The sequence below is a fragment of the Bombina bombina genome, chromosome 7, assembly GCF_027579735.1.
Source record: "Bombina bombina isolate aBomBom1 chromosome 7, aBomBom1.pri, whole genome shotgun sequence".
Taxonomy (NCBI): domain Eukaryota; kingdom Metazoa; phylum Chordata; class Amphibia; order Anura; family Bombinatoridae; genus Bombina; species Bombina bombina.
The window spans coordinates 206035418-206059417 of record NC_069505.1 but is presented as its reverse complement, the minus strand read 5'-3'; the positions used below and the strand labels follow the sequence as shown (position 1 = coordinate 206059417).

Sequence of the window (24000 nt, the reverse complement as noted above, 5' to 3'; positions counted from 1 at the left end):
ATAAGTAGATTTGTCAGTGTCAATGTCTGAGGAAGGATCTTCTGTCTCAGATAGATCCTCATCAGAAGAGGATAAATTATTATGTTGTTGGTCATTTGAAATTTCATCAGATAAATGAGAAGTTTTAAAAAACCTTTTACGTTTATTAGAAGGTGGAAATGCAGACAAAGCCTTCAGAATAGAATCAGAAACAAATTCTTTCAAATTTACAGGTATATCATGCACATTAGAAGTTGAAGGAACTGCAACTGGCAATGTACTATTACTGATGGAAACACTATCTGCATGTAAAAGTTTATCATGACAACTATTACAAATGACATTCGGTGAAATAATTTCTACAATTTTACAACAAATGCACTTAGCTTTGGTAGAACCGATGTCAGGCAGCAATGTTCCAGCAGAAACTTCTGAGACAGGATCAGATTGGGATATCTTGCACAATGTAAGAGAAAAAACAACATATAAAGCAAAATTATCTATTTCCTTATATGACAGTTTCAGGAATGGGAAAAAATGCAATAGCATAGGCCTCTGATAGAGAAAAAAGCAAGAGGCAAACATACAAGGGGTATTGAAATAATGAAAAAGTTTGGCGCCAAGTATGACGCACAACGTAACGTAAACTTTTTTGGCGCCAAAAATAACCAGAAATGACACACTCGCGTCACTAATGATGCCGCCGTGTGAAAGGTCTCGGCGTCACGTATGACGCCGGAAATGACGAAGTTGCGTCATAAACTTATTTTTTCGCGCCAAGAATGACGGAATAAAGTTTAGCATTTGACGCACCTGCGGGCCTAATACCCGCAATTGCAAAAAGTAGTCAATTGAAAAAAAGACTAAACCCCAGGTAAGAAATAAATTTCTTAAAATGTTTATATTCCCCAAATATCAAACTGACAGTCTGCAGAAGGAAATACATGAACCTGACTCATGGCAAATATAAGTACAATACATATATTTAGAACTTTATATAAATGCATAAAGTGCCAAACTATAGCTGAGAGTGTCTTAAGTAATGAAAACATACTTACCAAAAAAGACACCCATCCACATAAAGCAGATAGCCAAACCAGTACTAAAACAGTTATTAGTAGAGGTAATGGTAAATTGAGAGTATATTGTCGATCTGAAAAGGGAGGTAGGAGATGAATCTCTACGACCGATAACAGAGAACCTATGCAATAGACCCCCGTTAGGGAAATCATCGTATTCAAATAAGTGATACTCCTTTCACGTCCCTCTGACATTCGCTGTACTCTGAGAGGAATTGGGCTTCAACAATGCTGAGAAGCACATATCAACGTAGAAATCTTAGCACAAACTTACTTCACCACCTCCATAGGAGGCAAAGTTTGTAAAACTGAATTGTGGGTGTGGTGAGGGGTGTATTTATAGGCATTTCGAGGTTTGGGAAACTTTGCCCCTTCTGGTAGGATTGTATATCCCATATGTCACTAGCTCATGCACTCTTGCCAATACACACACACACATATATATATATATATATATATATATATATATATATATATATTATACACACACATACACACATATATACACACACATATATACATATACACACATATATACATATATATATATACACACATACACACATATATACACACACATATATACATATACACACACATATATACATTATATATATATATATATATATATACACACACACACACACACACACACCCAATGTTAGAAATCCACAATATTGCTTCTTTTTATAAATAATTAAGAGTATGAATCGTTAATAAGTGAGAGATAAAAGGACCCCAGCTGTTCAGTACTGCAAATACATAAACATTTCCCATTGAAATCCCATGACGAACAATAGGCAGTAGTGATAACTGTTACATATAAGGACAGTCTGCTTGCCATTCACATACCTGCAAGCCTTTTTGGTTGCCCAGTATCAGTTTGTGAAGGGCAGTGAGTATCAGTATGTGAAGGGCAGTACTACCTCATGTAACCCAGTGAATATTCTGCTTGGGTCATTTAAGGAGATTCCTGACAGAAGTGCCAGATGCTCCTTAACTGTAGATTTGATAACATGTATTGTAGTTTTGCACAGCAGCATACAATACCATAACAAACATTGTATTACCAGCTATTTATAAATGATTTAACATCTAAATTATGTTTTCGGCATACCAAGGCACATTAAAGACATTTTTATACATACTTAAAGGGAAAGTCGACTTGAAATTGGTAATGCTTAAAAAGATAGATAATCCCTTTATTACTTATTCCCCAATTTTGCATAACCAACATTTATATTTATATACATTTTACCTCTGTGATTACCTTGTATCTAAGTCTATGCAGACTGCCCTCTTATTTCAGCTGTTTTGACAGACTTGCATTTTAGCCAAGCAGTGCTGACTCATAAATAACTCCATGGGAGTGAACTAGCACTAACTGTGAAAAACTGTCAAAATGCACTGAGATAAGAGGTGGCCTTCAACGGCTTAGAAATCAGTTTCAGTCTACCTAGGTTTATCTTTCAACAAAGAATACCAAGAGAACAAAGCAAATTTGATGATAAAAGTAAATTGGAAAATTGTCCTATCTGAATCATGGGAGTTTAATTTTGATTTGACTGTCCCTTTAATAAAACAAGGTTTTATATTTAATAATGCCCTTTTGTTAGACAAATTTGCAGGGTTTTGCTACCAGAAAAACAAAAACTGAAAAGCTGCAGTGTTTATACCTTGGCTTCCACTTTACCATTAATATGTGCTATGACAAAAAACAATGTCATTCAGTACCAAACACAGTAATATACTTGTGTTACTTTCATTTAATAACATCAAAATAATAGATTAAATGACCATTATAGTAATAATTTGTTAAAGCAGGTCATTTCATTACATATTATATATAGGGGTTAAACACATCATTTAAATACAGCTTAGGACCCACTGCTGTTCTTGAGCAGAAATTGTTGCTGATAAAATCTAAGCAGCTAAGTCGTGCTCTTATAAATTAGAGCATGTGATTTTATCACTACAATCTATTATGTGGTTACTGGACAATGCATGTTCATGCACAACATTGGTTTATTCATTCATTTTTTCCTTTTAAATTAATGAACATGGTATAAATTTGTTTCATTCCATTAACAAATGCCAAATGAATAAATGATTGCACATTATTACCTGTATTGACAACTTTTATACTGCCTTTAAATATAAATATATAGTTTTGTGTTGTAGACCCCTAAAACAAGGCTTGTTTTATATCAAAGGAAGGACCAGCCAGAAAACTGAGGAGCCACACATTTTTTTCTTAAAATAATTATATATATTATTATATTATTATGTGTATATATTCTACAATTTCAGGGGTTTGTTAAGCCTTGTCCTAAAACGTTATCTGGGATAGAACACAGGTCAAAAATTCAATTTAGTGCCTGCAAAGCAATGGTGCCACAAGGAATATTTCAGGGGGCCGGGATAAAAAGACTCATAATACATTAAATTAACGTAAAATTAGTAGTTAAAAATGGCAATGAGCAAATAAAATAACCCTTATTTGTGATGGAATTCAGTAGGATATAAAAGGCAATGTTAGTGTGTTTCCATTGGCCATGCAGCTGTAAACCAATCCCTGACCATCTGTTCAGCAGACAGCCCCTCCTGAGTTAGTCCCCACATGTAGCACTAACAAGGCCTTGTCTCTGTGTGATTAACCTCTGCTTTTCTAGACACAGTCAGTCTCCTGCCTTTAACAACGTTAACTGTTGCAGACACAAATCAAAACTTAAAGGGACACTGAACCCAAATTTGTTCTTTCATGATTCAGATAAAGTATGAAATCTTAAGAAGCTTTCTAATTTACTCATATTATCAGTTTTTCTTCATTCTTTTGCTATCTTTATTTTAAAAGCAGGAATGTAAATATTAGCAGCCAGCCCATTTTAGGTTCAGCACCATGGATAGCGCTTGCTTATTGGAGGTTTACATTTACCCACCAATAAGCAGGCATAACCCAGGTTCTCAACCAAAAATGGGTTAGCTCCTATGCATCACATTCCTGCTTTTTAAATAAAGATAGCAAGAGAACGAAGAAAAATTGATAATAGGAGTAAATTAGAAAGTTTCTTAAGATTGCATGCTCTCTCAATCATGAAAGAAAAACAAACATAAATTGTGCTTACCTGATAATTTAATTTCCATTGTGGGGAGGAGAGTCCACGGCTTCATTAATTACTTATGGGAATTAAGTACCTGGTCACCAGGAGGTGGCAAAGACACCCCAGCCAAAGGCTTAAATACTTCCCCCACTCCCCTCATCCCCCAGTCATTCTGCCGAGGAACAAGGAACAGTAGAAGAAATACCAGGGTGAAAAGGTGCCAGAAGAAAATATTAAATTTAGGGCCGCCCTTTGGAGATACGGGCGGGAGCCGTGGACTCTCCTCCCCACGATGAAAATGAAATTATCAGGTAAGCATAATTTATGTTTTCCATCTAAAGGGGAGGAGAGTCCACGGCTTCATTCATTACTTATGGGAAACATATACCCAAGCTCTAGAGGACACTGAATGAAACCGGGAGGGTAAAGGTGGACACTTAAACTGAGGGCACCACAGCCTGTAGAATCTTTCTCCCAAAAACAGCTTCCTCAGAAGCAAAGACGTCAAATTTGTAAAACTTTGTGAAAGTATGCAAGGAGGACCAGGTAGCCGCCTTACAAATCTGCCCCATAGAAGCCTCATTTTTGAAGGCCCAAGATGAAGCCACTGCTCTAGTGGAATGAGCGCAATCCTATAAGGGGGCTTGTGTCCAGCCGTCTCATAGGCGAGGCGTATCAAACTCCTCAGCCAAAAAGACAAAGAAGTAGCAGAGGCCCGCTGACCCCTGCGCTTCCCTGAATAGACTACAAAAAGAGAGAGTTAGATTGTCTGAAATCCATAGTCGCCTGAAGATAAAACTTCAAGGCACGAACCACATGAAGCAGCCTCTCCTTAGAAGAAGAGGGGCTAGGACACAAAGAAGGACAACTATTTCCTGATTGATGTTACGGTCAGACACCACCATGGGAAGAAATCCCAAGCCAGTGCACAGAACAGCCTTATCCGCGTGAAACACCAGATAAGGGGGATTATGTTGCAAGGCCGCCAGTTCAGAAACTCTGCGGGTCGATGCAATGGCTAACAGAAACAGAACCTTCCAAGACAGGATCTTTATGTCAAGAGAATGCATAAGCTCAAACGGAGCCCTCTGTAAAACTTTAAGAACCAAATTCAAGCTCCACGGGGGAGCAGACTGCCTAAACAGAGGTCTGATTCTAGACAGGGCCTGAACAAAGAAGGACTGAATGTCAGGGAGCTCAGCAAGCTTCCTATGCAACAACACTGATAGAGCCGAAATATGTCCCTTGAAGGAACTAGCGGCAACACCCTTCTCCAAACCCTCTTGGAGAATGGACAAAATCCTGGATCTCTTCACCTTGTGCCACGGATATCCATGTCTCTCACACCAGGACAGGTAAACTCTCCACACCTTATGGTAGATGCGTTGAGTGACTGGCTTCCTCGCCTGAACTAGAGTATCAATCACGGTTTTAGAAAAACCTCTCTTGGCTAGGACTAAAAAGCGTTCAATCTCCACGCAGTCAGCCTCAGAGAATCTAGATTCTGATGTTGAAAAGGACCCTGGTCCAGCAGGTCCCTGTGACAAGGTAACCTCCACGGCAGAGAGGATGAAATCTCCACCAGATCCGCAAACCACGTCCTCCGCGGCCACTAAGGAGCAATCAGAACGGACAACGCTCTCTTTTGCTTTATGTGTGCCACTATGTGTGGCACACATAAAGCAAACAGAGGAAAAATGTACACTTGATTGAACTCTCAAGGTACCACCAACGCATCTAGCAGCTCCACTTGGGGGTCCCTCGACCTCGATCCGTATCGGGGAAGCTTGCAATTTAATCGGGACATCATGAGATCGATCTCTGGCATCCCCCATTGGAGACAAATCTCCGCAAACACCTCGGGGTTAAGAGACCATTCTACCGGATGAAATATTTGCCTGCTGAGAAAGTACGCTTCCCAGTTGTCCACTCCAGTGATGTGGATTGCTGAGAGCGAACAGCCGTGGATCTCCGCCCACCCCAGAATCTAAGACACCTCCCTCATTGCAAGGGAGCTCCTCGTACCCCCCTGGTGATTAATGTATGCCACCGAGGTAATGTTGTCCTTCTGGAACCTGATGAAATTGCATTCCCCCAGACAGGGCCACGCCTTCAGAGCGTTGTAGATCGCTCGCAGATCCAGGATATTTATCGGAAGAAGAGACTCCAGCCAAGACCATTTTCCCTGTGCCATCTTGGCACCCCAAACAGCTCCCCATCCCGTCAGACTCGCGTCCGTGTCACAATTTCCCAGGACAGTCTTAAGAAGGATGTCCCCATGGACAACTGGACCGGACTGATCCACCAAAAGAGGGAAGACCGAATCCGTGCATCCATGGATATCGGCTGTGACAGATCGGAATGATCGCCGTTCGACTGCCTCAACATGCACAGTTGAAGAGGTCCGAGATAAAATTTTGCGAATGGAATGACGTCTATGCAAACAGTGTCCCCAGGACCTTTCTGAAGACTCTCAGCGCCGTCGCCAGACAGAAGGGAAAGGCCACAAATTGAAAACGTTGGCCCAGAAACGCAAATCTGAGAAACTTGAAGTGGTCCCTGTGAATTGGAACATGCAGGTAGGCATCCAAGTCTATTGTGGTCATGAACTGCCCCTCTTGAACTAGAGGCAAAATGGACCTGATTGTTTCCATTTTGAACGATGGAACGGACATGAACTTGTTTAAACACTTTAAATCCAGAATCAGGCGGAACATGCCCTCCTTCTTTGGAACCACGAACAGATTTGAATAGTACCCTAGACCCCTTTCTGCATGGGTTACTGGTACAATAACGCCTAGAGATGATAGATCCCTCATACACTCTAGGAAGGCCTCTCTCTTTTCCGGCTTTGAAGACAGGTTTGAAACAAGGAATCTGCCCCTGGGTGGAAGGGACCTGAACCCTATCCTGTAACCCTGGGCGACTACCTCCAGAACCCAAGGGTCCTGAACATCCTGCAACCAGGCGTTGGAGAAAAGAGACAATCTGCCCCCTACTCGGTCCGTAAACCTTCCGGGGGCCGCCCCTTCATGCTGATTTTGTTTCGGCGGGCTTGTTGTCCCGCTTAGACTTATTACAAGCCTGAGCAGGCTTCCAGGCTCCCTTAGGTGGGTCCGCCTTTGTGGCGGGCTGCTGGTGTTGGGCCCTGTCCGCGCGAAAGGGACGAAAATTAGAACCCTTAGGCTTAGCCTCCTTATCCTGGGGCAGGAAGGTACCCTTGCCTCCCGTAACCGTGGATTTAATCGAGTCCAGGCCTGGACCAAACAAAATCTTACCTTGAAAAGGCAGGGACAGTAACCTCAGCTTAGAAGTCATGTCCGCCGACTAAGATTTTAGCCACAGCACCCTGCGTGCTAAAATGGAAAAAAACCGACACAGCGTTCAGGCGAATAATCTGCATATTGGCGTAGCAAATGAAAGAATTGGCAACCTTCAATGCCTTAAACCTCTCCTGAATCTCTTCGAAAGAGGGCTCACCCTCAACCTCGCACAGAGAATCATACCAACATGGCGATCGCCGCTGCTGGTTGAAAAACAAACCTTGTGTGTTGAAACATTTTTCCTTAACATGTTTTCCAACTTTTTATCCATTGGCTCCTTGGACGAGCTATCCTCTAGAGGAATAGTCGTACGCTTAGCGAGAGTGGAGATAGCCCCATCCACCTTGGGAATGGTTCCCCACAGCTCAAATTGGGCATCCGGAACGGGGAAAAGCTTTTTAAAATTAGAAGGGGAAAAGGATGAACCTAATCGCTCTCATTCATTCTTTATATTATTTGCCATCTTTACAGGAACCGGGAAGTTCTGGGGCACCAACCTGTCCTCATACACCCTTCCCAGCTTAGGAATGGAGGGTTCTTCCGGAAGCTTCGGCTCCGGAACCTCCAGAGTAGCAAGCACTTGCTTCAACAAAAAGCGCAAATTCTCTATTTTAAACCTATAGCCAGGCTCCTCCGCCGCCGGAGGTTTAGATGACACGGACGCCGAACCAGAAGGAACTCCTTCTGAAGCGACGGAGTGGGCCTCATCATCGTACCACTCCTCAGGAGTTTCCGACATAGATGAATCCTGAGTCGGGCCGCTCTGGAAAACTCTACGCTTGTGCTTAGCAGAACGTGGCAAAGCATGGATCACTTTAGAGACTGCCGTTTGAAGTTGGTCCGCAAAATCTGGCGGCCAGCAAATCTCCCCCGAAGGGCTAACAGTCGGACCCTGGGGCGCTGCATGTGGAATAGGGGATGCAATTAGGGAACGCACCTCACGGGACGGAGAGCCCTCAGAGATGGACGGCTCAGTATTACTAGACATTCTCTTATTTTTAGATGTCGTAGCTCTTTCAAGCCATGTGGAACATAGTTGCTCAGGCTGGTCTACCGGAACCTCACAATAAACACAGGTAAAAGACTTAAATAGGGAGTTACCCTCCAACATGTCAGAATCTATAGCTTTTATCTTAATTAGCAAATTAAGAACAGGCACCTTTATAACAGCCAATGGACATGGGCACTCACCACCTCATCGGACCCGGACTACAGAAACAGCTTTGTCTCCTCAGTCACAGATCAGACCGGAAGTGAAATCCTAACAGGACCGCCCCTGCCTAAAGGAGAAAACGCGCCAAAAAAGGGCGCGCAAAAACTACTGGAAATTAACCTGCGAGTTCCACCACATTGCCAGAGCCTCATCCCGCACATAACACAGCAATGACACAAAGAATATCATGTATAAAAAACCCCTGTTCAATAACCCCCTTACCAGGAATATTAACCCTTGATTCTATAAATATAAAAGGAGCCACACACTGTGGCCCTGTCTTCTGTGTTACAAATATAATAAAAAATGAAATGGTCTTACCAGAATCCACACCGTGGAACAGGAACACGGCCCTTAAAGTGTGACAGGTCATATCATCGCTCCTGACATGGACTTGAGAGAAGAAAGCAGTCTACGAAACTCGTCAACGCCGATTGCTGTAGGAGCTGTTAATGAGTCGGGATGGTGTCGCAGAGGAGAGCTCTCTCTGCATCTCCGGACTCTAACTTTCATATAGACCCTCAACTGAAAGGCTTGTTAGGGCTACTTAAACTCCCATCCCATAGCCAAGAGTAGTACTCTTCATAAGAGACCTCCGAAACTTCGGCACCTCTCTGCCATCCTCCTGAGACGAAAGGCAAAGAATGACAGGGGGATGAGGGGAGTGGGGGAGGTATTTTACTACTGTACTTTATTGTAAAGCTGTACTAATTTATTACTGCCCTTTATTGTAAAGATGTATTACTTTATTACTAGCCTTTATTGTACAGAAGTATTATTTTACTAATGGCCTTTATTGTAAAGATGTATTACTTTACTACTGGCCTTAATTGAAAAGATGAATTACTTTACTACTGCCCTTTATTCTAAAGATGTACTGCTTTATCACTGCCCTTTATTGTAAAGATGTATTACTTTACTACTGCCCTTTATTGTGAAGATGTACTACTTTACTACTGGCCTTTATTGTAAAGATGTATTACTCTAATACTGCCCTTTATTGTAAAGAAGTACTACTTTACTACTGCCCTTTATTGTAAAGAGGTATTACTTTACTACTCCCCTTTATTGTAAAGATATACTACTTTACCACTGCCATTTTAAGTGAAGATGTTCTACATCCCTAATTTCGATATCATCAGAACTACTTTGGTGAAAACCTTGTGTAGCCCTGCATATGTCCCAAGTACCACAATGCATCTTTTCAAAGTATTGCATGTGCTGTCTGCCAATGCCTCAACTTGAATATGTTTACAGAAACACTTTTATAGTAACCACAGCCTACAAGTACCATATGTGCAGGACATGGTTTTGATGTAAAACACTGAAGGCATTCCTTTCCCTATTCATGAAAGAATGTCAACACAAGACATTCATGCAAGTGTTCCCTTTACTTGAAACACGTTTGTCACCACTGACAAGAAGCTTCATTCAAATATGTGTTTGCGGCACTGAGTATATTTAGCTGTGTGTGTCTAGGTTAGGATCTCCCATAATAAAGTAATACAATAGAACAAGAGAGGGTCTATTAATTATGATGCCATATGGATTGTGATATAAACACACTGAGACCGACGGTAGTAACCTGATAATAATATAAAGCAATGTGCAGAATGCTTCATCTCTGAGGAATGAATATATAGCATCAGCAAATAAGCTTGTAACAAAAGCCCTTGGAGCCTCCGTTTCATCTCAGTGCATAACAAAGTTGTGTAATTGGCAAATGATTGAATCTTTGTTTTCTGTATGATTTGCGTTATGATATAGTAAGGCTGACACATAGGGCTAGATTTATCAAAGCTGAGGTGTACAGGGGCACGTATACGCGCCCCTGTATGCCTAAGCTCGCCTGTGGCGGGGGCGAAATTACCCGCAGGTAATCACCATTCCACACAAGTGCAAATTTGCGCTTGCGTGCAATCCCGCCCCCTGCCCGCGCACAGCCAATCACGGGCGGGCAGGAGCTGTCAATCTCCTTGGTCGGACTCGACCGTGGAGATTGAATTTCGCCACCTTAGAGGTGGCGAAGAGGTTAAGGAAGCGGCGGTCTGGTGACTGCTGCTTGATAAATTACGGCGAGCAAGTTCTTGTGAGAACTTGCAGCCGTAGGGCTTTGGTAAATCGAGCCTTTAGAGCTTCAGATGCTCATCAGGGTGTGGAGCACCTAAGAGAAATTGATGGTTGTATACTATGATCAAGTTCTTTATGCTTTTAATGATATTTGACTTAAAGGGACAGTCTAGACCCAATACATATTCTTTATTATTGTTACATACCATACAAGCATCTTGCGACAGGTTTCACATCTATAAGCTTGTAAGTAGTACATGAAACTTTTAAATAATTATTGTTTTTTAGCAGCTGAAAATGGCCACCAAGCTCTTCACACAGCTTTCTTGTTTTACAGTTAGCCGTTTTATTTTATGACAGTTTAGCAGTGCACGTTTAATATTTTTCAGCTAGCTATTTCAAACTGCACATGCACAATACTGGAAGTGCAAGTAGGAAAACTTATTGAAGAGTTGATAGTGATTGGACAAACTTAAAGAGACACTGAACCCAAATTTCTTCTTTTATGACTCAGAGCATGACATTTTAAGCAACTTTCTAATTAACTCCTAATTATCAATTTTTCTTCGTTCTCTTGCTCTCTTTATTTTAAAAGCAGGAATGTAAATCTTAGCAGCCAGTCCATTTTAGGTTCAGCACCATGGATAGTGCTTGCTTATTGGAGGCTTAAATTTACCCACCAAAAAAGCAAGCATAACCCAGGTTCTCAACCAAAAATGGGCCAGCTTATATGCATCACATTTCTGCTTTTTAAATAAAGATAGCAAGAGAACAAAGAAAAATCGATAATAGGAGTACATTAGAAAGCTGCTTAAAATCACATGCTCTATCTGAATCATGAAAGAAAAAAAAAAAAGGAAATTTATGCTTACCTGATAAATTTATTTCTTTTACGATATGACGAGTCCACGGATTTCATCCTTACTTATGGGATTACGCCTCCTGGTCAGCAGGAAGTGGCAAAGAGAACCACAGCAGAGCTGTATATATATATATATATATATATATATATATATATATATATATATATATATATATATATATATATATATATATATATATATATATATATATATATATATATATATATAGCTCCTCCCTTCCCTTCCACTCCAGTCATTTGACCGAAGTTAGGAAGAGAAAGGAAAAGCCAAAGGTGCAGAGGTGACTGAAGTTTAACAAAAATAAGTACATACCTGTCTTAGAAATGAAAGGGTGGGCCATGGACTCGTCATATCGTAAAAGAAATAAATTTATCAGGTAAGCATAAATTTCCTTTTCTTTTACAAGATTTCATCCTTACTTATGGGATACAATACCAAAGCTATAGGACACGGATGAAAGGGAGGGACAAGACAGGAACCTAAACGGAAGGCACCACTGCTTGAAGAACCTTTCTCCCAAAAACAGCCTCAGATGAAGCGAAAGTATCAAATTTGTAAAATTTGGAAAAAGTGTGAAGAGACGACCAAGTTGCAGCCTTGCAAATCTGTTCAACAGAAGCATTGTTTTTAAATGCTTCCACAGCCCTAGTGGAATGAGCTGTAATTCTTTCAGGAGGCTGCTGGCCAGCAGTCTCATATGCCAGACGGATGATACTCTTCAGCCAAAAAAAAAAGAGGTAGCCGTAGCTTTCTGGCCCCTACGCTTTCCAGAAAAAACAATAAATAAAGAGGATGATTGACGAAATTCTTTAGTCGCCTGTAAGTAAAACTTCAGGGCACGGACCACGTCCAAGTTATGCAACAAACGCTCCTTCTTAGAAGGATTAGGACAAAATGAAGGAACAACAATTTCCTGATTAATATTCTTATTAGAAACAACCTTAGGAAGAAAACCAGGTTTAGTACGTAAAACTAGTAAACAAAGAAAAAACAGAACAGCTGCACTCAAACTCGAATAATTATTTTAAGAGAAAGACGGGTGCTACCTAGAAGAATATATTTTTAACAAACATAGCAAGAAATGAGATTCCCCAAATAAGGGGTTTCCAAAAGTCTAGGCTAAACCAGCACAACCGTAGATAATAAAAACTCAAGAAACATAAGTGTCAAAAGTTAAAACATCCTTTAATAAATCACACATATCACAAACATACCACATTCATACATGGGATCCCAGTAAATCAATAAAAGTCAATGGGCTGAGAGAGAACTTATGGTGCACCAGGGCAAACTGGATATATATAAGCCAGTGATGTTAGATATTTGAAACCCACAAAAGAAATAATTCTTTATCTTTAAAGTCCCCAAAAGTGCCGCTCAGCCGAACTAGCCGGACCAAACCCTCAACCCAGGAACGTGATCAAATCACTTTTAAAGCATACCTTAGAAGCCGTGCGTGTATACGATATTCACAGGTGCAGGAACTGACATGTCCTTATTTGCACAGATTGGTAAGCAGTACTATCTGTGTCTGTGACGCTAACGACAGAATCTTCAATGCTTAAATGGTACGTGGTCTTCCAGGGCAGGTCGGGGCTAGCCGGGATCCAATGCTGCGGTGAACAGAAAAGTTGCAAGGTGCGTAGTCACAATCTCCCAGGATGGTCTCAAGAAGGATGTCCCTTGGGACAGGTGATCTGGACAGAGCCACCAAGAGAGCGATTCTCTCGACCGGTTGTCCAGAGAAATCTGTTGAGACAGATCCGAATGATTGCCCTTCCACTGTCTCAGCATGCACAGCTGAAGTGGTCTGAGACAGAATCTGGCAAAAGGAATGATGTCCATGCTTGACACCATGAGACCAATCACCTCTATACACCGAGCCATAGAGGCCTCAAGAATGTCTGTAGGGCAAGACAAGTGGAAGATAGCTTGCAACGTCTCTGGTCTGTAAAGAATACCCTCATGGATATGGAATCTATTATAGTACCTAGGAATTCTACCCTGGTACTGGGAGTAAGAGAACTCTTTTCTAAGTTTATCTTCCATCCATGAGATCGAAGATCCTTTGAATGGTTCTCTGCAAGATGACAGGATGGTGCTTGAACCATAATGTCATCCAAGTATGGTGCTACTGCTAAACCTCTGGTTCTGGCCACTGCCAGCAGAGCACCCAGAACCTTTGTAAAAAAACTCTTGGAGCAGTAGCTAGAGCAAACAACAGTGCAATAAACTGGAAGTGTTGGTCCAGGAACGCAAACCTTAGGAACTTGAAGTGTTCTTTGTGTATAGGAACATGAAGGTAAGCATCCTTCAGATCTATCGTGGTCATGAACTGTCCTTGCTGAACTAAGGGAAGGATGGACCTAATTGTCTCCATCTTAAACGAGGAGACAGATAGAAATTTGTTTTAACACTTTAGGTCCAGAATAGGGCGGAAGGTTCCCTCCATCTTCGGGACCACAAACAGGTTTGAATAGTATCCCAGACCTCTTTCTGCCAGAGGAACCGGTACAATGACTCCCAGGGAGGATAGATCCCTCACGCACCCTAGAAAGGCTTCTCGTTTCTATGGCCTTGAAGACAGGTTTCACAAGAGGAATCTGCCCCTGGGTGGATGAAACTTGAAACCTATCCTGTATCCCTGAGCGATGACCTCCAGGACCCACAGGTCTTGCACGTCCCCAAACCAAGAGTCCGAAAAGAGAGATAGTCTGCCCCCTACCAGATCCATAGCCGGATCGTGGGGCCGCCCCTTCATGCCCCGACTTTGTCTCGGCGGCCTTCTTGTTTTGCTTGGCCTTATTCCAGCACTGAGCCGGCTTGCAAGTCCCCTTAGATTGCTCGGGCTTTGCGGAGGGCTGCTGACATTGGGATTTATCCAAACGAAAATTAGGACCTTGTCTTTTAGGTTTGTTCTTCTTATCCTCCGGGAAAAAGGCACCTTTGTCTCCTGTAACCATGGAGATAAATTGTGTCCAGGCCTGGACCAAATAGAATCTTTCCCTTAAATGGGAGGGAAAAAAGTCTCGACTTCAAAGTCATGTCCGCAGTTCAGGACTTCAGCCATAGTGCCCTATGGGCTTGAACAGAAAAACCTGAAGCCTTAGCATTCAGGCGAATAATCTGCATATTTGCATCAAAAATAAAAGAATTAACTACCCTTAAGGCCTTAATTCTTTCTTGGATCACGTCGATAGGACCCTCCACCTCAATCAACACAGATAAGGAGTCGCACCAGTAGGTAGCAGCTCCAGCAACCGCCGCTGCCGGTAGAAACAAATATCCCGTATGTTGAAACATCTTTCTTAACAGCGTTTCTATTTTCTTATCCATGGGCTCTTTGAATGACTAACTATCCTCAAGCGGGTTAGTAGTACACTTAGTAAATGTTGAAATAACGCCATCCACCTTGGGGATGGAACCCCACAACTCCAATTGAGTCTGGAACCGGGAACTATTTTTTAAAGGAAATAGAAGTGGAAAATGATGAACCAAGTCTTTCCCATTCATTCTTAATAATTTTCGCCATCTATACGGGTACCGGGAAAGTCTGTGGTACAACCCTGTCCTCGTAGACCTTTTCTTATTTAGGAATCTAAATTAGGCAATTTAGGCTCTGGGACCTCTAAAGTAGACAAAACTTCCTTTAGCAGAAAGCGTAAATGTTCAATCCTAAATCTAAAGTCTGGCTCCTCCGCAGCTGGAGGCTAAGAGGCAGCAGATTCCGACCCAGAAAGAGCATCCTCTGAAGTATGAGAGGCATCTTCATCAGCAGATAATCTTGTATCAGATAAATCCAACAAGTTAGTAGATGATCCTGGAAAGGATAGCAATATTTGACCTTTCGCTTGCACTTAGCAGGGTGAGGTAAAGTACTAAAGGCCGCAGACACTAACATTTGTAACTGCTCAGCAAAGTCTGGCAGTAGAAGGGCCCCTCCAGATGGAGGATTAGGAGTGCTACGGGAAGCTGCATGTGTATTGGGAGATGACTGTAGGGTGCGCACCTCATGGGACGGAGACTCCTCAGAGGTGGTCGGCTCAGTGGTACTAAACATTAACTTTCTTTGACATGATTACATTATCAAGGCATGTGGAACATAATTGAGCAGGCGGGTATACCGTGGCCTCCTCACAATATAGACAGGTATAAGACTTAGGTAAAGAGGGAGTACCCTCTAACGCATCAGAATCCTCCATAGCTTGCGCTTATAAAGCAGACTATTGATAATAAGATAAAACGGCACCTTTATACTCCCAATGGCTGGGGCACTTACCACCTCCTGTGAACCAGGCCCAACAGAGAAACCGCTTTGTCTCCTGCACGGTCGGGAAAGAGGAAATCAGTGTGACCACACCCGGTCACGTGGTGCACAATGCAGGACCGCCCCTGCTATAGGAAAAAGCGTGCGAAGCCTTTCAGGCTGCGCAGCTTACCAAAACAAAAGTAAAACCTGTACGTTCCAACATCTGCCTGAGCCTCATCTCGTCGCAGCATAATCATAATAAAATAAAATTATGTGATTAATTTCCCCTATTCAATAATTCCCCTCCGGAGATTTTAACCCTTCATTACATAAAGATAAAAGGAAACAATGTGACCCTGTCTTCTTGCGTTATCATATGTGTATAAAACAATGAAACAATCTTACCGAAATCTATGCTGTGGAACAGAAACACAGCCTCTAAAGTTTGAAAGTCTTGTAGCATTGCTCCTGACATGGACTTGAATGGAAGCAGGCAGTGAAACACGTCAACACTGATTGCTTAGGAGGTATTAATATGAGTCTGGATGGGTTCGCAGAAAGACTCTCCCTGCATCTCCAGACCCTAACTTTCGTCAATGCTCTCACTGAGAGGCTGCCAAGACTACTTAAACTCCAGTACCATTTCAAAGGGTAGATACCCTTCATAAGAAACCACTCTGAATCTTCTGACAGTTCTCTGCCAACCTCCTGTGATGAAAGGCAAAGAATGACTGCGATATGAGGGAAGTAGGGGGAGTATTTAAGCCTTTGGCTGGGGTGTCTTTGCCTCCTCGGTGACCAGATTCAGTATTCCCAACAGTAAAGAATGATGCAGTGGACTCTCCTTTTAAGAGAGTATCTTAAAAGAAAGCCGTCACTTTAATTATATCCAGCTGTCACTTTATAGAATTTAACTTCAATAACCCCAGCTCAGATTAAACTGCTAACTTTGCTCTGTAAGCAAAAAACACACAGCGTCTTAGCACCTCATCTGAGGTGAACACCGTAATAAGAAAAACAGACAAACTCTGTAGGGAGCCACATCGCCAAGCAAAGACTTTCCTTCATGCTGATTTAGCCTAAAAAAAGTCAGCTTAGAAATTGCGCCGTTTAGTTGACACTCCCCCAGTGACAATCGGAAGCGATGGATACATAGAAAATGCGCAGGTAGAAACAGAGCGCACCCTCAGAACAGATAACCTTCGCCATTGAAATCGGTCTGCGCACTGTGCAGGAATGATAGAAGTGACAACATATGTTATAAACGTCTCTAGACCTACCATATCTATTTCACCAGTAAATACCAGCGTGTTGAAAAGAGTAATAAAGAGCTAGCTCAATATACCTAAAAGGAGCCCAATAAAAAAAAACATTCATTTGCAAATGAATAATACACATGAGGCATAAGGGATTACCCAGATAAGCCTCTAAACGTATAAGAGACAAAAACAGGGTATACTAGCACACAAGAAAGTATTAACCCTTAGTCTCAATAGAGCCAGCATCCTGCTAAAAAATATCCTTCCAAGGATATATTATGTCCCAGAAAAGCTGCAGTATAACTGTCATAAGTGCACAGTCTCCCTATTTAGAAGAACAAAGGCATTTACCTGCAATCCAGCCGTCCAGCAGGAGGACAGCCTACACGATGTGAGAGGACGCCACTCCTCACAGAGAACGGTAGAAGGAGAAAGAACAGAGTAAACCTACCCTGGATTTCTATACTAGGGCAGCAACATGTTAGGAAAACGCAGTGAGGCCCACCTCACAAGTTCCTAATTGCTTTAAAGCCACCACTGCCCTACTGAAGAGAAAAACGTGGAGTACGGATAGACCCAATCCTTGGAAAAAGGTAAAGAACAGAGTAAACCTACTCTGGCTTTCTATACTATATAAATCTTGCTTGTAGCAAAAGAAATCCAATTTTCTTCCGACACCAAAAACTTCACCACCTCCATGCACCAAGGCAAAGAGAATGACTGGGGTTTTTGGGAAGGGAAGTGATACTTAACAGCTTTGCAGTGGTGCTCTTTGCCTCCTCCTGCTGGCCAGGAGTGATATTCCCAACAGTAAATGATGACGTTGTGGACTCACCATATCTTAGGAATGAAAGTTTAGTGTCCCGTTATTAGAATTGTCCTGTTTCCTTAGTTAATACTAGTTGTTTATATTTAGATTGAAGCAGGGTATAGGTATTAAAAGCCTCAGTGTTTATCTGTTCATTTGTCAACAAAAGCTCATAACAGTGGAGCTAAAAGCGTGAATTATTTATAGACAGGGCTACTTATAGCTTATCCTTAACTCTGCATTACACAACACCTACTAATAAACAACAACCGAAAAAGAGAAATGTCAGGTAACTGTAGCAAAAGAAGCCACACGCTGTTAATAACCGCGTTATGCATTTGTGTTATGCGTATGTGTGCGCTATGCCAGTATGCGCTATGGAATGCAGAACATTCACAGCAAACTACAAACCTGTTATTATTTGCAGTTTCCCGCATCATAGTTTTGCCCACCCTGAACCTGTGATCACGCCCCACTTTACCAAGCTCAGTTTATTTTGACACATATTAAAAGGAGTTCAGGAGCTGCACAATGAGAGCTCTTCATTGCCATGCACATTCTAATTTTGACCTTTTTTGCACTACGATTTGTGGCAAAACACGTTTGTCTTTTGTCATTGGTTCACCTGATATGTTCAGCTAGCTCGCAGTAGTACATTGCTGGTGTGGAGTTGGATTTAACTATGTGTTTAACCCTTGCACATTAAAGCTTTTAATTTTCACACTTTTATGTCCCTTTAATTCTTTGTATAACCTTCCCCAAAATATGATCCTGCTGTCATAGAGTCCAGTTTGATATAAAAGCAAGAGTTTGTCTGATAAACCAAAGCTTGTTATTGCATTATGGCAGGGAAGATTCTTTTTCTAAACTAAACTTCACTTTTTTGAGTAATAAATGATGTGAAATATTGAGTGTTTATATTATTGCAAACTTAAACGGACATGAAAGTAATTTTGTACATATGTATTAAATATTAAGTGCTGCAATACAAAAGATCTGTGTTTAATATAAACATTCTAAATCAATTTTCTCTGTAATTGTGTTAACAAAATTTGCAATGTTATGAAGTCCAGACAAAAAGTCTTGTGTTGCTTATCAGATCTGTTTTTCTGTGGCCAATAAGGGACAACTATAAATTAAATTTTGCACATATCAACTGATCACTGTGCATCATTATAGGAAGGTCAGGGTTCTGAATTCCACCAAAAGTAGGGCTAGAACAACGCCTGTTATCGAATTTAAAATTACAGGAAAAACAGGCAAAATAAATAATGAAAGTGCACTGCAAAGTTTTTTCACTGTGCACAATCAACCCCTTAATGACCGACGCTGTACGTCCTCACAAAAAATACCCTTAGCGACCGAGGACGTACGGCGTTGGTCTTGGAAAGCAGTGGAAGCGATCCTGATCGCTTCCAGCTGCTTTCCGGTTATTGCAGTGGCTTAGATCGGGAAGCGGGATCAGGGTCACCAGGGGCACGCACGGACGCGTGTGCATGCACGGGTGGGAACCACTACACTGCAGATATTTTTTTAGCAAAAGTGGGAGAGAGGGGGGAGGGAAATTAAATAAAAACAGATCTGGGAGGGGGTGGGGGGGTTAGTCTTGGGGGGGGGGAACTACAATACAGAAGAAGAAAAAATTAAAAAGATGGCTCCCAATAAGGTAGAGGGGGAGGGTTAGAGAGCTGTTTGGGGGTGGGGGAGATCAGGGAGGTTGGGGGGGATCCTTCACAACAGCATACGTAAATATGCTATAAATAAAAGCTACTTAAGATGGCGGGGAAGGGAAGAGAGCTGTTTGGGAGGGATCAGGGGGTCTGATGTGTCAGGTGGGAGGCTGATCTCTACGCTAAAGCTAAAATTAACCCTGCAAGCTCCCTACAAGCTACCTAATTAACCCCTTCACTGCTAGACATAATACGTGCGATGCGCAGTGGCATTTAGCGGCCTTCTAATTACCAAAAAGCAACGCCAAAGCCATATGTTTCTGCTTTTTCTGAACAAAGGGGATCCCAGAGAAGCATTTACAACCATTTGTGCTGTAATTGCACAAGTTGTTTGTAAATAATTTCAGTGAGAAACCTAAAGTTTGTGAAAAAGTGAACAATTTTTTTTTAAATTGATGGTATTTGGGGGTGAAATGGTGGCATGAAATATACCAAAATGGGCCTAGACCAATACTTTGGGTTGTCTACTACACTACACTAAAGCTAAAATTAACCCTACAAGCTCCCTAATTAACCCCTTCACTGCTGGGCATAATACACGTGTGGTGCGCAGCAGCATTTAGCGCCCTTCTGATTACCAAAAAGCAACGCCAAAGCCATATATGTCTGCTATTTCTGAACAAAGGGGATCCCAGAGAAGCATTTACAACCATGTTTGCCATAATTGCACAAGCTGTTTGTAAATAATTTCAGTAAAACATCTAAAATTGTGAAAAAGTTAACTCTTTTTTTAATTTGATCGCATTTGGCGGTGAAATGGTGGCATGAAATATACCAAAATGGGCCTAGATCAATACTTTGGGGTGTCTTCTAAAAAAAAATTATATACATGTCAAGGGATATTCAGGGATTCCTGACAGATATCAGTGTCCCAATGTAACTAGCGCTAATTTTGAAAAAAAGTGTTTGGGAAATAGCAAAGTGCTACTTGTACTTATTGCCTATAACTTGCAAAGAACATGTAAACATTGGGTATTTATAAACTCAGGACAAAATTTAGAAACTATTTAGCATGGGTGTTTTTTGGTGGTTGTAGATGTGTAACAGATTTTGGGGGTCAAAGTTAGAAAAAGTGTGTTTTTTCCATTTTTTCATCATATTTTATCATTTTTTTTATAGTAAATTATAAGATATGATGAAAATAATGGTATCTTTAGAAAATCCATTTAATGGCGAGAAAAACGGTATATAATATGTGTGGGTACAGTAAATGAGTACGAGGAAAATTACAGCTAAACACAAACACCGCAAAAATGTAAAAAAAAAAGCCCTGGTCCCAAACGGACAGAAAATGGAAAAGTGCTGTGGTCATTAAGGGGTTAAACATATTTTGGGAATTCAATTTTGAGCTTAAATGGTCACAAAAACCAAATTTTATTTTCTTTCATGATTCAGATAGAGAATGTAATTTTAAAAAAGTTCCTAATTTATTTCTATTATCAAATTTGTGTTGTTCTCATGTTATGCTTTGTTGAAGAGCTATCTAGTTAGGTAGTGTGCACATGTCTAAACCACTACATAACAAGAAATAGTGCTGCCATCTAGTGCTCTTGCTACATTGTTGCAAAACTGCAGCCATATAGAGCTACAGATACAGCTTGTGCACACTCAACTTACCTTCCTGCTTTTCAATAAAGGATAACAAGAGGTAAATTGGAAAGTTGTTTAAAATTGTATGTTCTATCTGAACCGTAAAGAAAAATATGGTGTTTTTCAACCCTTTAAAAAAAACTCAAAAATATAATTAAAACATTTAGCATGTTGTGCTATTTTAAAACCGTTTTAAAGGGACAGTCAAGTCCAAAATAAACTTTCATGATTCAGATAGAGAATGTAATTTTAAACAATTTTCCAATTTACTTTTATCACCAATTTGCTTTGTTCTCTTGGTATTCTTAGTTGAAAGCTTAACCTAGGAGGTTCATATGCTAATTTCTTAGATCTTGAAGGCCACCCCTTTTCAGAATGCATTTTAACAGTTTTTCACCACTAGAGGGTGTTAGTTCACATATTTCATATAGATAACACTGTGCTCGTGCACGAGAAGTTATCTGGGAGCAGGCACTGATTGGCTAGACTGCAAGTCTGTCAAAAGAACTGAAACAAAGGGGCAGTTTGCAGAGGCTTAGATACAAGATAATCACAGAGGTTAAAAGTATATTAATATAACTGTGTTGGTTATGCAAAACTGGGGAATGGATAATAAAGGGATTATCTATCTTTTAAAACAATAACAATTCTGGTGTAGACTGTCCCTTTAACCATATGTCATAGAAGATATTTTCTTACAACACATCAGCCCTCAGTCTGGTGACACACTAATTTGCCCTGACACTCCCCGATATAGATTATTCCACTAGGAAAATAATTTAGGCAGAAAGATTATTATGGGAAAAGTATAACACAGGGATATACAATAGTGAGACACATTATATGCTGTGAAGTATCAACATTGGTACCATGCAGAACATGTGACAGCCCCGTATTCAGAAAGTGCACATTGTATGACAGGCTAGCACTGCACACAGGGTGACGAGTATGCAGACAATGCTCAGTAGATTCTTAGATTGTCTATAAAGCATTTAACAAATAAAGTTTTTAAACAATTCAAAAATGTATTTGAGATGAAATAAAATCTTACCCTTATAATTGCTGAGGTCCAAAAATAACAAACGCAAGTAAACAAAAGTATTAAGCAGCTTCACGTCCCCATGCTAGGTGAAGGCTTTTCCCCTTGGTAAGCAGCTGTCCTGATTCCTTACTGGCTGTACAAGGTGAAACTATTTTATGAGCTAAGGACGGGTAACTATGTGAACAGCACGTGACACTATCTCTGCCACTCATTTAGCCTATGAAAAGTTTTGGGATTTTCCCCCCCGGACAGTAAAGAAAAAATTAAATCTTCCAGATTCAGATGTAGCTTAAAACAACTTTACAATGCCCTTCTATTATCTCATTTGCTTTGTTCTCTTGGTATTCTTTGTTAAATAGCTAGTAAACAGAGTTTTTCATATAAACCGTTTAGTTAGGTTTAATGAAACCACATATATTTTCACTATTTATTTTGCTCCCTTTTCCTGTTTTATAGCTGATTAGGTCTCCTGTGCTTCAGTTTATTTATCCACAAAATCTGGCCTGTTAGGGAAGGCCGAGGACAGGTGATATAGGCACATTTTGGTGTATTTGATGCCACTATTTGGCAGCCAGATACGATAAAAAAAAAAAAACTTTTTTGCAAACTTTAGGTTTCTCACTGAAATTATTTACACACAACTACTGAAGTCAAATTGTTCTAAAAGCTTCTCTGGGATCACCTATATGCCGAAATAGCAGACATGTATGGCTCTGCCATTGTTTTTATGGGAATTAGCATACAGCTAATTGCAGCTGCGCACCTTACTTGAAATTCACTACTGGGAGCTAGCTGAATAGTGGATGAGCCAGTGACAAGAGACATTTATATGCAGCTAACAATCAACAGTTAGCACCCGGCAGCGCTCTGCTGCTCCTGAGCCTACCTAGGAGTGCCAAGGTTTAGTGTCTAGAAAATAATAATAATAAGTGCCATCATGTTGAAACCTACATTTCTCTTAATCCGTTGTGATGAGTACAGTTAGGGAGAGATAAAGTTTGCGACCAATGGCTGTGCGTAATATATACGTTAAAAAAATGCTTATGCTTCACTGAACCTTGGGATATGAAACCCAAAAATCATATTTTGTGATTCGGACAGAGAATACCATTTTTAAAAAGTTTCCAATTTATTTCTATTATCAAATTTGCTTCATTCCCATGGTATTCTTTGTTGAAAAGATGCCTAGGTAGGTGTCTGCAGCACTAAATGGCAGGAAATAGTGCTGCCCTCTGCATCTATTTTATTTTATGTTGCCTTATTATCTTAATTTAATTTATTTCAATTTCATGTAATGCAAGTGACCCACCTCAATTTAAAGGGATATGAAAAACAAAACATTTATTTTGTGATTCAGACAGTGCATACAACTTAAAAAAAAACTTTACTTCTATTATCAAATTTTGTTCCCATGATATTCTTTGTTTAGGTGATACCTAGGTAGAAGTCTGGAACACTACATGGCAGGAAACAGTGCTGCCATCTAGTGCTCCTGCAAATGGATAAGATTCCTGCAAAACTGCTGCCATATAGACATGTGAACGCTTCTGAGTTTATGGGAACAAAAAAAAAAAAAAAAAAAATTTGGGGTTTCATGTCCCTTTAACTCATTTTAGAGCATACTGTTAATTTACAATCTGTGTTGCTGCTCCAAGCATGGATAACCATACTGG

At 40.7% G+C, this 24000-nt stretch overlaps 1 protein-coding gene across 5 annotated transcripts in view; it reads right to left on the bottom strand.

The window, feature by feature from the left end:
- PPFIA1 (PTPRF interacting protein alpha 1) overlaps positions 1–24000 on the bottom strand; it is a 323205-nt gene that overhangs the window by 251748 nt on the left and 47457 nt on the right. The window contains exon 1 of one of the 5 annotated variants that reach the window (XM_053720582.1): positions 22337–22465. The exons of the other annotated variants lie outside the window; for them this stretch is intronic. The gene's annotated coding sequence lies outside the window, so the exon portion shown is untranslated. Of the gene's footprint in view, positions 1–22336; positions 22466–24000 lie in introns of those variants that run through there. 5 annotated transcript variants of the gene reach the window in all.